This window comes from Urocitellus parryii, chromosome 5 (assembly GCF_045843805.1).
Source record: "Urocitellus parryii isolate mUroPar1 chromosome 5, mUroPar1.hap1, whole genome shotgun sequence".
Classification (NCBI taxonomy): Eukaryota; Metazoa; Chordata; class Mammalia; order Rodentia; family Sciuridae; genus Urocitellus; species Urocitellus parryii.
This window is the reverse complement of record NC_135535.1, coordinates 85,068,446-85,081,986: the sequence shown is the minus strand read 5'-3', so window position 1 is coordinate 85,081,986 and position 13,541 is coordinate 85,068,446. Positions and strand designations below refer to the sequence as shown.

The window sequence follows — 13,541 nt, the reverse complement described above, 5'->3', positions numbered from 1 at the left end:
TTATCTGTCTCCATTCCATAGTCCTTCCCTGGTATTCATAATACACATAATAAATATTCACCCAGTGCTCTCTCTGGGTGGGCCCCAGGCACAGGAGACAGAATCATAGACAAGGCAGACAGGCTCCTTGCTTTTAGAAAGCTTATATTCTGCCAGATGCGGTGATACGTACCTGTAATCCCAGGACCCCTGGAGGCTGAGGCAGGGGGATGGAACGTTAAGAGCCAGCATCAGCAACTTAGCAAGACCCTAAGCAATTTAACATGATCCTGTCACAAACAAACAAACAAAAAGAACAGAAAACCTGGGGTTGTTGTGCAGTGGTTAAGCACCCAGTTCAATCTCTAGTACCAAAAAATAAAAAAGAAAGCTAGGATAAACAATTCTAGGATAAACAATTGAAAAAGCATATCATTTAAAGTAATAATTTTAGGCAAGCACGGTAGTACATGCCTAAAATCTAGCACCTTGGGAGGCTGAGGCAGGAGGATCACAAGTTCAAGGCCAACCTCAGCAACTTATCAAGTTCCTAAAGCAACTTAGCAAGGACCTGTCTCAAAATGAAAGAAAGAAAGAAAGAAAGAAAGAAAGAAAGAAAGAAAGAAAGAAAGAAAGAAAGAAAGAAAGAAAGGCAGGCTGGGGATGTAGCTCAGTGGTAAAGCACCTCTGGGTTCAATCCTCATACAAAAAAAATAAATAAAATAATTCAAACACAATAACTGGTATGTAGAGGAAAAACAAGCACTTGAGAATAGGAGATGACATTTGAGCAGGAACTGCATATTGAAAAGCTGCCAGCCCTGGGAGGTGTGGAAAAGCTAAGGGATCAGCCCGATGAGAACAGTGTAAGAGAAGGAAGCACGCTGATATGAGGACAGAGAGGCAGCAGGGCCACACCCAAGACACAACGGGAACTTGTTCCTCCTTTCACTGGGGGGGGGGGGGGAGAGCGCTTTAGTCACTGGGGGAGAATGGACCATGATAGTGGGTGCAGAAAAACCAGGTAGGAGGTTTCCTCGGTTATCCAGACCAGGGCCCACAAGCCTGAGCCCAAACGGTGGAGAGGGAGCAGAGGAAGAGACTTGAGGTAGAACCAAGAGAATTTACTGATGGATTTGATGTGGAGGAATCAAGAGAGGGATCATGGAAGAAAGCTCCGAGGTTCTGTAGCCGAAGCAACTGGGTGGGAGGTAATGCCATTACCAAGAGTGGGGAGATCAGAAAGGGGAGCACAATGCTTGCGGGGGGGGGGGAATTAAGCATCTGTTTTAACACATTAAATTTGATATATCTGTGATGTAGCCATGTGGGAATATCAAGTAGATATTCTGGAATTCCGCAGAAAAAAAATAAATATTTAAGATGTCATTAGCATGAAGCTGATATTTGAACCCATGAGAATTGATGAACTGATCTAACAGAGGGAAATAGAAAGTATTCCAGAAAAGATTGGGAATGTCTCCTAACCCAGCCTGCATGCATACTTGGGAGGGGTACACACAGAAAATTTGAACACATTGTGGGGCCTTGTGCACATACACGTGGACACATTAGCCTGCTTGTGCAGTGCACACCCATAACCCCCTCCACACAAAGCACCCATTGGCTACTACTCAGGAATGAATCTGGTAAAAGGCCCCAGGCAGATCTTGGAAATGAGCCTTGAGCTATTTGGACAGGAATTCTAGGGCCCCAAGGCTCTGGAAAATAGTGTAGAAGAGAACAGCACAGGAGCTTGGTAGATGTGTTGCTGCAGACCGCGTTCTCCTCATTCATCTGGGTAAGGATCAGAGCAGGTCAGGTCAGAGCTGGGACATCTAAAGCACCGGAGAACAGGTAGGGACATTGGCATTCGTGCCCAAGGGTGAAACTGCACATCTTATATTCATCAGGGTGATCAAGGGCGTTACTTCAGAATCTCATACGTAGTTCCTAGGAAGGGAGCCGGTGTAACTCACCCTGCCGTGTCCTAGACTCTTCCTGCAGAGTCTGCTGTGCCGGCCTTCCCTTTGCTTCATACTGCCCTTATCATAATGCAAGTGGGCACTCTTCCTAAATTGACCAAAATTTATGTTGGTGGGAAGGAGAAGTAAGTGAATAGGAAAGATTGGGTCAAGGGGGAAAACCCCTGCCACAGAGTTCAATCTCAGCTAAATAGACCAGAAGGTCTGATGCACACAATCAATGGGCATTTGAACCTCAGTCATGGTACACCTAGGTCCCCGGGCACAGGCCATCCCTCAGGACGTGTTCACAATGGGAATTCCATGCATAAATGATGTGCAGGGAATTGAAGGGCAGCATGGCTTCTCTTGTTCTTTGCATTCAAAGCTCAGATCTGCTGAAGACCGGGATCCATCCAATGCACACTTTGACCCTCAAAGGTTAGGACATAGCAAGAGTTACTCAAGGCATTTGAAGCTTAAGACTACTTTCCCATTTTAGTGAATTATAAGAGTGCAAGCAAGGCAACTCATCTTCTTGTTGTGAATGGTCCAGCATTCTGGGCAGGTTGGGAATCTAAGGAGGAGATACACTTGAGCAGTCACAGCCGCCTACATCTCTAAGATTGGGCATTCTGACATGAAGAGTTAATTTTCTTCTCCAGATACAGGGCTCAGTCGCCCTCCTTTGACGTGTGTGGCTCAAGTCAAAGCAATGCCGTAGGCAAAGCTCATCAGCATTCCCTTTTCAAAGCCTCAAAGGCTGGCAGCCCTCCCATCAATTCCAGGATTGGTGACCAGGCCTTATTTGCTGTCCAAATAATGAAATCCTTAGCTTTCCTCATCTGCTCAGCACCCTCACAACAGGCGGATGTCACATACAATAGGGCTATAAAAATTGTACAGCTGCATGACACTTTCTAATTCTTCTTGTTCCTTTCTTTCTTTTTTGTCGTCACAGCAACCCTGGTATCCCTGTAGCCAAGCCAAAGAGAGGTAGAACTGTCAGGGGAAAGTCTAAGCGTCAGAAACGATAAGTCTCATTCCAAACTCTATAGTGGTGGCACATCTTGTGGCCTTGGGCAAGTCACCCAATCTGTCTGCTCCTTCCTTCCAAAAAGAGAAGCAAACTGAAAGGGGGCTGGGCGAGTTCATGAGTTTGGTGGAAAGGTTTGAACAACTTGGTTCCATCAGTGCAATAATGACCTCTCTCTATTTACAAGACATTGGCGCCTCTCTTCATTTCACTTTTGATAGCTGAGTGGATTTGCAAGTAAATGGGAGCTCTCAGCAGCAATCTGTGGAGCATTCTAAAAGCCTCTGGTTTGAATCTTCCAGAGAAAATGTCAGCCACTCTGTAGAATGTTACTTTAAGGGGCTTTCAACAGGACTTAAGTCCTCTGAAGCAAGGGTTATGTGAGAGTGAAATTATGCTATATTCCTTTTTCAAATTAAGACAAAAGGAAATTTGTGTTTTTGAATGGTGGCCTTGAACTTTATACATTTATGTACCTCAAAAGAATGAATGACTCACATCTGGTGCATTGCTGTCTGTGTTACATAATGCTTGACAAATATTTATGGCTAAATTGATGAATGAATGGGTGACTATAGGTAGCAAAAAAAATAATCTATTGTTAAATTTTATTTTAGAATGCATTTTTACCCCAGAATGCTCAAGATTTGCTGTTGAGGGTCTTCAGTCATATTTGATATCACTCTGTACTATCTTACTTTCACTGGGTGCAGATTTTGCTTGGATTGAGATGAAACCAAAAGTAGAATCACTAGGGTTCACTGAGCTGTGGGAGGACGCTATGTCCTGTCTATGTGGGGCAGAAGTCCTGTGGCATGGTCATAATTCACAGAAAAAGAAACTAAAGCTAGGAGATACTGAACATTTCAGAATGGCCTTATCCCTACTGGAACAAGTAGGCACCTGTGATCTCAGAGGCTTTGAAAATCCCCTGCCCCTAAACATGAGGGCTGCTTTGTCACTGTGACCAAAATACCTGACAAGAACAACACAGAGGAGAGATGAAGAAAAGCTTATTTTGGCTCAGGGTTTCAGAGGTCTCAGTCCGTGGTCAGCCAGCTCCATTGCTCTGGACCTGCGGGGTGAAGTAGAACATCATGGCGAAAGAGCTTGGTAGAGGAAAGCTGCTCAGCTCATGTAAGTCAAGGAGCAGAAGTACAGGAAGAGGCCAGGAACAAGATTAGTGCTTTCAGGGTGTGCTCCCAGTGAGCTGCTTCCTCCAACTAGGTCCCATCTCCCAGGAGTCCATTCAGCTAGATAGGTTAACCCATTGGTGGGGCCAGAACTCTCCAGATCCAATCATTGCCTAAAAGCCCCATGATCCCGAAGACTCCATGGAGACTCATAGACGTCAGCTTCCCATTCCACCAGGAGGCCACAGAAGATACACCCTTTCCTCAGATACCCAGACACCAGTCCCTGAGAGAAGCCAGGGAAGGGGGCAGAACTCTGAACAACTAAGTATTTTATGTAGAAGAGATGGAAGAATTACATATGGAGATTATTTAAACGATAATACCTAAGCTTATTGTGTTGTTAAAAAACCTTATTTCTTTATATAGGGCCTGCAAATCAATAGCTTCAAGTAGGAGCTCATTAGAAATGCAGAATCTCTTTGTGATGAAAACATTCAAAACCCTCTCTTCTGTAATTTTGAATTATATTATACAATACTCTTAGGTATTATCTTTTGATTAAAAAAAATAAAGTTTACTAATTTAAAAAGAGAAGGAAAGAAATGCAGGCTCTCAGGACCCATGCCAGACCTATCAAGCCAGAATTCTCATATTAACCAGACCTCTAGGTGATTCATGTGCATGTTAAAGTTCAAGAGGTGCGGCCCTAAAGTACAGAACCCTTCCTTGTCTCTTGCCCATTGTCCAGTAAGGACAACCAGAGTGGTTGTAGAATAGTCCAGAACTACATTTTATCTATACATCTTACTGATGTATAAATCTGTGACTCCATCACAGTTGAATGAACATAGAGAGCAAACTTAAGAGAAGGGGAGTAGCTTCTAGCACCTTCTGAATCAAAAGGAACAGGTAAAATTGGGTTAGCAATGGGGTGTCCGCTGATATGTCAATCCCTTCTATTGATACCACTGGCTCTATTGCTATAGTGAGAAGGATTCTGAACGATGTCAAAGGTCAGCAGGAAAAGGCAGTGCAGGTTAACTATGATGACAGTGATGTCAGGCTAGAGATACCAGCATACCTTCCCCAAGTCTGCCACCTCTGAGGTGGCAGGTATTCCAAGAAGAATCAATTGGGAAAGAGCCTTTGATGTTTCCTGACAAAAGTTGCACCAGGGATTTCCTGCTCTCTTCTCCTCCTTCTCCTTATTTTTGGTACCAGGGATTGAACCCAGCAGTGCCTGGGCCCCATCCCCAGCCAGATCACAAAGCAGACAGGGCTATTTGCAGCCAGATTGAGGTGCTGGAGTTCCCAGAGAGATTACTTCTTAACTCTAACGAAACCCATTCCAGTGTCACTCACAGGCAAATGCACTTTCTAGGTGGTTGTTATGAACAAAATTGTGCCCCCTACCCATTCAGACCTATATGTGAAATTCTAACCCCCAACGTGACTATGTTTGGAGATAAGGCTTTTAAGGGGTATTTAAGGGTAAATGAGGTCATAACGGTGGTTTCTAATCCAATATGACTGATATATGTGGATATATGCACACAGAGGAAAAAACATGGGAGGACAGTGAGCAGGTGGACTTCATAAGCCAGGAGGAGAACAGTCTCTGCAGACATCAAGCCTGACAATACAATCACGGGCTTCCAGGCTCCAGAATTGTGCAGAAATACCTTTCTGTTGTTTGAGGCACCCTGTAGTATTTTATTATGGCATCCCTCACAGACTTGTGCACGAGTGCTTAGCAGGCTGAAGGTTGGACACCCACTGCTACAATAGTCCCACCCTGGACAGCCAGGATGCCCCAAAGTTAATGATGCAAAACTGACTTGCTTCTGAAGGGTGGGGCAGGAAAGGGGGAGCAAGCTGAGGTCCCTGGGCCCATTCCCAGCTGCCAGCTCTATTTGAAGCCTGAGATCAGGGACAGCAGATGGGAGAGTGATGAGCCCCTTCTGGTGCAGGTGATTCATAGGGCATCTGGGCATGCAGCCCACCTCTACCACCAGTGGGAGAGATTTCCCATCTATCCCAGCCCCTGCTCCACACTGGAGAGCCACGTGAGGCTGGGCAGGGGCAAGGGGAAGGGGCTCTCAGTCCTCTAGTGCATCTGCTCTTCTGCCCTCAGAAGCCCTTGGTCTGTCGGTTAGCTCACTCGGGCAGCTGTGTTTGTAGTCACATTTGCCTTTGACTTGCATCAGCTGCTCTACCTGCCTTGCTTTTTCTGTTCTTCCTATATCTCTGCCTCTTTAGGGCAAGTTCTATACCTTCCCCAGGGATGCCTTCACCAAAAGGAGACCCACTCTTCCTAGTAGGACAATCGAGACGTTCTTCCCTGCAGCAGTATAACAGTCTGTGTTTTTTGGCACCTTGTTGCCTATATGTTGGCCAGGTTTGGGATCCTGGTATGTGGCTTGAGGACTTTGACACTACGTCATTGCTTGGCATTTGTCTTGTGCCTCAAAGAGAGTCTCTGATGGGGTTGGGTCCAGTACCCACTCTCCTTCTCCTTGCCTTGGCTAGGATACTTCTCACTGGAAATCCACTGTCTGCCAGCTGGGAACTGAAGTCTCCCTTTTCCCTGGAGGTCCTGATATTTTCAGTGTCACCTGAAGCATATGGCAGCTTCATTCCTCACTGTCAAGGGAGATTCCCTCCTTCTGGACACTTGGAAGGCATCATAGTCCCTTCCCTCTCTTGCTCAGTTCTTCTCCCAGGGAAGGAGGCTAAGATTTTTGTTCTCTTGTGATTTCTAGTTTATGGACAAACCCCAGAAGTCAACAGTGTTTTACCCAGGCTCACTTCGGTGCCACCTGGTGTCCTTCCCTGCCTGAGTGGGCATCGCAGCAGCAAGAGTCTGGAGTGGCTTCCCAGCCCCCAGCATGTGACCCACACATGCTCAGAAGCATGCAGAGCAGCATTAACCTTTTGGGGGATTTTCCGGAGTCAACGAGACAGCCCATGGAGTGTAATTTATGTCTCTTTCCTTTGTCCTTCCCCTCACCCCCCTTCTGGAAGCAGTCATTTGGAATGGACAGAGTAAAACAGGAGTTAAAGAACTGTCTGCATATTTTTCCTAAGCTATAATTAAGATGGAAGCTCATTTGCCATCCCTGGGATTGGGGTAATCAAGCATATGACAGAGCAAGACTTTGGAACATTTTTATCAGTTCTGGAACCACAGTTCCTCCATGGCCAAATTTCTCTTCATGTCTCAGATTTCAGAGAATAGACTAACATTTCCCGTACAGACAGGCCACCCCTCTGCTCTCCTGATTCAGCTGTCCACTGTGCACTGCAGCTACATGCAAAGGGTAGGAGTGGACGCATTCCAGCTTGCTGGGGTTTGGAACGGCATCTCTCATCCCCAGAGAAGGGATTCTCTGTGGAGGCTGAGCTGGCGGCGCTTGAGCTTGCCTTGCGGTTGGCACGTAGGCCATCAGAAATCATCTGAGCATCAACCTGCCAAGCTGGGGCCATCCTGGGGTGCAGGGATTTATTGCCAACAGAGGACAGAAAATAAGCCATTTCCTTTGCTCTGCTCTGCAAGCCACTTTCACGTAAAGGGACTCTGCTCTTGCCCCTGTCGGGTCAATACCTAACTCATCAAGCTTGTGTTCGGCTGGCAGTTCAGGCCTGTCTGCTACCAGGAACAGGTGCCAAATCCGAGTGTGGAATTTTCCCAGCAGGCCCCAGGGAGTACTGCTGCCAAGGCAACTGTGGTAGAGTTGAGGAGTAACTAGTGAACCACAAATCCAGAAAAGGAAGAGAAGGCCACCCTCTTGGCTTGGGCCGACTCAGGTACAGGCTGTCCCTTGAGGAAAGCTGGGGGTTGCAGAGACTCCCCAGTGCCAAGGGCAGACCAGGCCAGAGCAAGCAAGGCTGGGCCGCATGAGGCAGCTTCCCAGAACCAGGTGAATCAGACCAGGTGAGGACAACCCAGAGAGGCTGTCTGCTTGGCCGCAGAGGACTCTGGCCAGCAGGAGTGACAAAAAACAGTTGGTAGCCGGGGAAAACCAAGGGACCTCTGTTTAGCAAACAAGATCAGGGGGTCCAAAGTGAGCTCTGGATCTAAGTGGCCAGGGAGGAAGCAGAGTTGTGTGCGATATAGAAGCAGTCCTGGAACTCGGGATGGCACGGACAAAGCCAGTGATACCCAAGGATTTGAGGTCACAAGTTCAACCGAAAGGAGCAGAAACAGAGAAACCAACCAGTCCTTTGGACCCAAACAGTAACAATTCCATACTGACACCACCTGACAGAACAAGTCTTTCCTCATCCCTGGAAAGGGAGTCCCACCCGTGGCCACCGTGGCAGCAGAACACCTAGACAGATGGAGATGGTCACCAGGCTGCTTGCCTGCCTTTACTCCTTCTGGGCCCCCAGATCTTGACTGCAATTCTGAGACCACATTCAAGCACCATGGTGTGATGTTCAGTGGGAACAGGACAGGGAAGCATACTGGTCATGGCCAGGATTTGATCTTCCTGGAGTTTCACTTAACTTGGAGACTCCATTAATTTCATGAAGACAACAAAATGTTGTGCTGAGAATGACTGAGCCCATAATTTGAAATGAGAACCAGAGTTTTATATGTCACATGATAACTAATTTAGACTACAAAATTGTCTTTAGCAAATTAAGAATATAGTGGGCCAGGCCTTTGTTACTGAACAAATGAACACCCCCTGCCCCCAGTGCACCTGATTATCCTGTTCTCATGGAGATTTGATTCACTTAACTTTGATTGCTTTTCTTTGAAGTATATACTTTTTTTGATAGGATTAGATTCTCTGGTTTGAAACCTAAATCAAAATTATCTTTTTGCTGAAAATAAATATGACACTCCCTATATTCCAAAATGATGCAGCCCTGTGGTAGCAAAACTATAGTTGTTGCTTTCTAACCACTATTGAGTAGGTACAGAAGGATGTTGTTATGACCAATGGCTTTTTCTGGGAGGACAGTAGTGTGGGGTATTTAACCCAGGGGCACTTTGCCACAGTGCTACATCCCCAGCCCTTTTAATTTTTTTTTTTAATTTTTTGAGACAGAGTATCACTAAGTTGCTAAGACTGGCCTTAAACTTGCAATCCTCCTGCTTCAGCCTCCCAAGTCTCTGGATTATAGGAATGTCTCACCATGCCCAGCAGACCTTTAAAGCAGATGAAACAAACTACCTCCTACTTTTTATAGGATCATAGCTGGGCATGAACAATATCTGTAAGGGGTCTAAAATCTCAAGGTTTTGGAATGGTAAACTGCAGAAATAAGAGAGTAAATTAACATTTTTGAAAGGCCAGTTTCCAGAACTCTATTGGTGATTTACTCTATATTATATCCTTAAATCCTTAGAACAACCTAGAAAAGAAATCATCACACCCATTTTTTTCTATGGGTATTGTAATGTCCAGAGAAAAGAAATGTTACAGAGTGAGGGCACCACATGTGGCCCTCAGTTGCTCCTGCTGGACTCCATTCCCTTGGTGGAAGCTGTTGTGAACCACCTGTTTCTTCAAGTGCTTGACACTATAGCTTTGCAGCTGAAAGCATAGCTGCCTTCAAAATTATATAATAAACTGACTAATCAGTTTGAAAAAGAGCTCAGTGTTCTTATTTCCCAGTAGTTATTATTGTTTAATATTGTATGTATACTTTAAAGTGGAAGATATTCCAACAAAAAAATTTAATTCATGGGGAGATGATTCTGCCAAGTTTACGACCCATGATTAAAGGTCAAAAAGTACAGCATGAGGCAACCTCATTGATTCTTTCTTTTCCCTTTGGGGATTTTAGACATTCTCAAATATCCGTTGACATCATAGTCCTTGTGTAGGAACTGAGCTCAGTTTTCTTCTAGCACCTTCTTTTTTTGTTTGTATTTGCTCATTCTTCTTTGTGTGAGGCATGTTTGAGATTCTACCTCCTTAAGGAACTGCATTTTAAAGCATGAACAGTTCTGGAATATCTTATGGAAGGATCTCTGAGGTATATGGAAATATGGGAACAAAGAAATTATTGGCCTATGTCAGAATTAATTGCAAAGAGACCCTGGAAGCCCAGATCTGTCCACAAAAAAAACCTGGCTATTTCAAAGGGAAAACAGAGGCAAACTCTGGGTCTGAAAGCAAACACTTAGAGGCATTCAGGAAGGTGCCTTTAGAAAATAAAAACTCTAGAATAGAAAAAAAAAACATTACTTGGGGTGCAGGTGCTTTTTTTAATCCCTTAATTCTCCTGAGCCTGTGGATTTGAGATGAAAGAGAAAGAATTGAGATCAATGACTGCCTGCCCAGGTAATGTTGATGAACTGGATTTGGAGTTGGGGCCCATTGGCTTAGGATGCTGGAATACTGGGTTCTTGGGCATGGCTGGTTCACATTTCACATGCACAGGAAGAATATATCAGGCTCAACACAATGGAGGAGGGAGAGAAACAGATAAATTTGGGAAAACAGTTATTAAGGAGCATGGCAGATGCAAAGCTGGAAAGGAGCTATAGAGTACGAAAGGCCATGAAAAGTTACATGTAGGAGTAGGGAACAGCCTTCAGTATCAGTGATGGAGTTCAGGGAGGAGAGCAGTGGCTAAGCATGCAGGTATCTGGCCTTCTCTCTGGGTCCTGAAGAAATGTTAAAGCAAGTACACAGCTTAGGTGGGGATAAAGCAAGAGGCCAGGAGGTGAAGAGGCAGGAACAGTTTGTGAATCTGATCCCATAATGTCCAGGAAGTAGGCTCTAATATCTCCAGGTTGCCAGGGGATATTGAGAACTGGCTAGTGTGTATGTGTTGCAGTGGGGTAAGGGGTGATGGGTGGGGAGTGTTAGAAGGCTTGTTAGAAGGCCCAGAGCTGGGTCATAAATACATCCTTGGATTTAATTTCACACATATCAGTAATGGGGTGGAATGAGACTCACAAATCAAGTGAAGGGTTTTATATTAATTCCTTATTTATTCAACAAATAAGAATTGAGCAATTATTCTATTGGGATGCTGGGGATCGAACCCTGAATGAGAGTGACAAGAGCATTTCAATGAAGGAGTTTACAAAAAAAATATGCAGACAGGTAAGCAATTAAATAAGAAATGATCATATAGTAATTTATGCTATGAAAAAAAGAGAGAGAAAGAAACAATGTAGATTGAGAGTGATGAGGTCAGTTGGCATAGACAGAGACACAGTTGACATGGCACAGGCATCTCTGAGAATGGGACATCTGAATTGAGCCCTGGATTTAGGGATGGCTCCACAGTGTAGAGAGATGGGATGGAATGATCCAAGTAAAGAGAAGGAATCACCTGGGCAATGGAGCCAAGGGAGGACCCTTCCTGCAAAGTCTGAAAGAGGAAATAAGGCAGAGTGGCTGGAGGATGGCGAGTGGAAGGCAGGAACTGGTTCTTTAAGTTTGGCCTCTAGACCGGTAGCAGTAACATCATCTGGGAATGTTTTAGAAATACAAGTTCCTGAGTCCTACTCCAGATTTAGTAAATAAAACTCTGAGTGAGGACCCAGAAATTAGTGTTTTAACAAATTCTTCAGGTGATTTTGAAGTTCACTAATATTAGAGAACCAGCACTTTATAGCAAAAAAAGATAGACTTTATGACCATAACATCAACTGCTCTTACACACTGCCCCACCCAGAAGCCCTAGCCCTGCATCGTGATGAAATGATGTTTTGAAGGGTAGTGCCGGCCTGGAGGTGTTTCTTGTGTATAGACAGGTGCTATCTTTTAAGGTACAGAATACACTGTTGGTCTTTCTCCATCAGGATTACAAAAGAGCTTTTAACCATACTGAAAATGATTTGAGTGCTATTTTCCCTATTCTCCGGTAGATGATCCATGGCTAATGCTATCCTAGACTCTTATGAGGAAAGTTAATTCATTATGTACAATGGATGCCTCAGGGCATTAGGGCTTCATTTTCTTGGAGAGTCCTTTTTGAGAATAGCAGCTATAAATCAATGACCCCTGTTATGATTTGGATGTGAGGTGTCCCCCAAAAGTTCACATGTGAGATGATGCAAGAAGGTTTAGAGGAGAAATGAATGGGTCGTGGGAGTCTTAACCCAATCAGTGAATCAATGTCCTGAAGAAATGAACTGAGTGAAAACTGAAGGCAGATAGTGTGTGGCTGGAGGGGTGGGTCTTGGGGAGGCATGTCTTTGGGGTATATATTTTCTACCTAGCTAGTGGAGTCTCTCCCTTTGTTTTCTGATCATCACGTGAGCCACTTCCTTCCACCACATTTTTCTGCCATGTTGTCCTGCCTCACCTTGAGCCCTGAGGAATGGAGCCAGCAGTCTGTGGACTCTGAAAAAGTGAGCCTCATAAACCTCTCCTCCTCTAAAGTTGTTCTTGTCAAGTCTTTTAGTCACAGGAGTGAAAAAGCTGCCTAAAACAACCTCTAGAGTTTGGTGTGCCCCCAGTAGGTAGAGTAATGAATGGGTCTGGGAAACAAGGAATGAAGATAGGCGTGGCTCCGCTTACCGTGGCTCCCAATGACCCACTTGGGAAATCCATATTCCTTCCTGTCCCTGCAATTCTGGGCTGTGTAAGTCTAGAGGTCCTAGTTCCAAAAGAATGTGTTCCAGCACAAAGAAGGAGTAAACTAAGAAAGAAGAAAACGTTTTATTTGGAAAGGAGTGGATATAACTTACAGGGAGGAAGAAGAAGTTCCAGGATGATAACTACACAACCTGCATTGAGGACAATTACACAGTTTATGTTATGCATAAATAATATATAATACATATTATATATAAATATATAATTATATGATATATACTTATATTAATGTATTTGTATATAATATTGTTTAATGCATATTTATATAATGCATATAATATATATGTATATATTTTTATTTATATCTCAGGTAGAAACAAGTATCATGAAGGAAAAAGGGAGTAGAGACTTGGCAATGGCAGGTGCCCTCATAGCTCAAGGCAGTGTTAACCACAAGCACAAAGGAACAGAGGGGACATCCTATTTAAGTCAGTGGGAGGAAGGAGGGGTGAGTGTTGGGTGCTTGAGGAGTAAGAATATGTGGGGCAAAGTCATGAGGAGGGTAGAAAACCAAATACTAGAGAAATGAAGGTTTAGTGCCAGGCAGCACTGTGCCCATTTGAGGTTTGTGGTCATAAATTTAAAGGGAGACTATTCAGCATGGTTCTGATTTTTTTTTCCAGCCATGTTCAGACTTGAGGCTGCAGGCAGCATAGAGGGCATGATCAAGACCAGAGCTTAACCAGGTGAGTGTGATGGAAGGAAAAAAGACGTTTGAGAGTCTTGTAAGTTGTTCCAAGGATGGAACTTAAGCTAAGGAGGGAAGTAGGGGCATGGATGAGGAGGGTAGGACGTGAAGATTTTCTAGATTCAGGGATTTTAAAAAAGAACAATTTGTTGTAGAAGGGGA

General features: G+C 44.5%; 1 long non-coding RNA gene across 2 annotated transcripts in view; it reads left to right on the top strand.

The window, feature by feature from the left end:
- The window catches only part of LOC113185274 (uncharacterized), a 52,501-nt gene that overhangs the window by 28,195 nt on the left and 10,765 nt on the right, over positions 1–13,541 (top strand). For both annotated transcript variants that reach the window (XR_003301107.2, XR_003301108.2), the window contains exon 2: positions 13,315–13,377. This is a non-coding gene — a long non-coding RNA (uncharacterized LOC113185274). The remainder of the gene's footprint in view (positions 1–13,314; positions 13,378–13,541) is intronic.